The sequence below is a fragment of the Hordeum vulgare genome, chromosome 5H (genome assembly GCF_904849725.1).
Source record: "Hordeum vulgare subsp. vulgare chromosome 5H, MorexV3_pseudomolecules_assembly, whole genome shotgun sequence".
Classification (NCBI taxonomy): Eukaryota; Viridiplantae; Streptophyta; class Magnoliopsida; order Poales; family Poaceae; genus Hordeum; species Hordeum vulgare.
Window position 1 is genome coordinate 323,415,407 of NC_058522.1, and position 3,126 is coordinate 323,418,532.

Consider the following 3,126-nt stretch of genomic DNA (forward strand, 5'->3'; position numbering starts at 1 on the left):
CCTTAGTGAAATCACAACATCTTGCATTGTGCGAGGGCGTGAGGAGATTACGGTGGCCTTAGTGGCTTCTTGGGGAGCATTGTGCCTCCACACTGCTTCAAACGGAGATTAGCATCCGCAAGTGTGTGAACTTGAGGATACATCGTCGTCTCCGCATGGCTCGGTTGTCCCTTACCCGAGCTGTTTACTTATGCACTTCACTTTGTGATAGCCATATTGTTTCTTGTTATATATTCCGCCATCCTTAGTTTTTTATCTTGCTTATCATAAGTTGTTGGTGCACATAGATGAGCCTAGTTGTTTTCGGTTTTGCGCTTGACAAATTAAACGTTAGTTTTATTCCACATTTGTTCGAGCCTAAATCGTAATTATTTTAAAGCGCCTATTCACCGCCCCTCTAGGCGACATCCACATCCTCTCAATTGGTATTAGAGCTAGATCTCTCATTATTAGGTTTCACCACCTAGAGAGTAAGTATGTCAACTAGGGGATTAGGATTCTCTAACACTCTTAGTTTCAATGGCACAAATTTTGATGTTTGGGTAATTCGCATGCTTAATCTCTTTAGGGTCATGGACGCAAATTTACAACGAATTGTAAATATGGATTTTTCTCCTCCAAAGGGTTCTCAAAATATATATTTAGAGCATGAGAAAAACTCTTATCTCAATGCTCAAGATTCTAATGTGCTTTTTGTTGCTTTGAGCAATGTAGTTATATTTCAACTCATGCCATTCCGGAATGCTCATGAGTTGTGGACCAAGCTTCAAGACAAATATGGTGTGTCCAAGATTTGTAGGGATGATTGTTCTTCCCCCACCTATGGTCGTGTGGTCTTCTCAACTTCATCTACTTTACCTACATGTGGATTGCCACAAGGTAATGATATGGTGAGTAATGGTGATCATTGCAATGATGATAGTGGGCTTATTGTTTATGATCCTTGATCACTATATTATTGCAATGCTTCATCTTTGAACACTAACATTTCGAGCACTCTAAATGTTTTACATGCTTGTGTTGGTAGTCCTTGCATATCATGTAGAAATTGCTTGACTAAATCTTATGATGATATGCTTGCTATATATTGTTGCCATGATAAAAATGTATGTATTTCCTCAAGTTGTTGTGGTAACAATGTAGAGGAAATCCATCACTCTATGGAACAAAATGTGGCCTTGAAAGATACTTCAAGGGATCCTAGGTTAGGTAAATGCTTGCAGTCGGAGCGCCGGCCGAACCGTTTGGCGGTCGCTCGTGGCTCGCGCGCCCGGCAGCAGCCATGCAACATTGTTTATCGCAGATTTGCTGCAACCATATATAAAATTGATACACTGGTCCACACATGCAACATTTTTTAGTGCAGATTTGCTACAAACGCGGTTAAATTTGCTACAAGCCTTTTCTATTTTGTTGCAACTTGTTCATTAAAAAAGTTGCATCCACGTTTGGTTGCAACTCGAGTTCGTTGAATTTTTTTGCTAGAACTGGCATTTGATTTTTGCTACAAACGTGTTAATTTTTGCTACATCCGGCATCATTTTTTGCTGCAACCGTTCAGTAAAAAATTTGCATACACGTTCGTCAGAGTTGCAACCCGAGTTCACCGGATTATTTTGCTACAACCCTTTTTTTTGTTTTGCTACCACGCATCATCAGCTTCGTGTTTTTGCTACGATCATGTAGATATTTTTTTGGCTACAACTTTTTTTGTTGCAACCGTTGACAAAATTGTTGCATCATGGACAAAATTTGTTGCATCGAGGAAAAATTGCTGCATGGAGATCTAACGGCGCGACCCTCGTACAGCTGGCGGATCGGGCAGCCGGCGCACCGGGCAGAACATTGCCCTTATGGTTAAGGCTTCAAAGGTATCTCCCACTTTGTATCTCAATATATCTCATGATGATGATGTGGATGATAATGAGGATGAGGATAATGATGAAGAGAGTGATAATATTACTTTCTTAAAAATTAAGGGTGAAATGATTTTTAAAGCTCTTTATAAGAATAATATTGTTCGTTCCAACTTCATGGAAATCATGTCTATTGCCATTAAGAGCAAGAAATATATTGAAGAGTTGGAATCTCATCTCGAGGAGCATGAGGCCACCATTGAGATAATGGAAGATCATGAGCGTGATTACGCTAATGAGATTACAGAGCTATCTCAAGCTCTTAAAATGAACAAACCACCAAGGAATCTCTTGAGGAAACCTTTGCTCTAGAATTATGTAGATTAAAGGAATCCCATGACAGAGATCTCGAGGTGGCTAATGATTTTAGAACTAAAAATGATAATCTTGAAGTTGTACAAGCTAACTCCTTAAGGACTTTGAGCACCTCGAAAATGGCTCAAGTGCCATTAAGAGCTCGCTCATCAAACTCACCGAGTCTCATGCTCAACTTGAAGCTTCATATGCCAAAAAGCTTACCAAGTTGCCTTCTCCTCTTGTTGTTAATGATAATGCTTATGGTACTAACTATATTTCTTGTGAAGCATCCATATTAATGGAGAATGTTCAGCTAAGGGCTCAACTTGATTTGCTATCTAGCAATTATGGGAAATTGTAAAAAAGTCATGTAATGCTCACAATATCTCATGATAATCTCCTAGTATCCCATAATGTGTTAAAATTAGCTCATGAGTCTATTACTACCAATGTAACATTAAGTGAGCCTCATGTGGACATTAGCACTACTTCTAGTCAGAATGCTATAATGCCATGTGCTAGTCCTTGTAATTCATCTACTCATAATGTTGCTACATCTTGTGATGAATTACTTTCCTTACCTTGTTGCTCTAAGAATGAAGCTTATACTTCCTCTAGTACTTGTGTTGATACTAACCATGTAGAGAAAATTAAAGAGCTCAAGGCCGAAGTCACTTCTTTGAAGAAAGACTTGGAAAAGAGTCATGAAGGGATGTGCACACTCAACAATGTCTTGTGTGGGAAAAATCCCCAAATGACAAATGTGGACTTGGATTAAACTACAACAACAAGAATAAGTCCAAAAGCTTCAAGAAAAAGAAGGGCCAAGAACAAGTCAATAATTCGGCCAAGATTGTTTGCTTCAAGTGAAAAATTGAAGGGCACCATGTTAGATCTTGCCCATTAAAGAAGA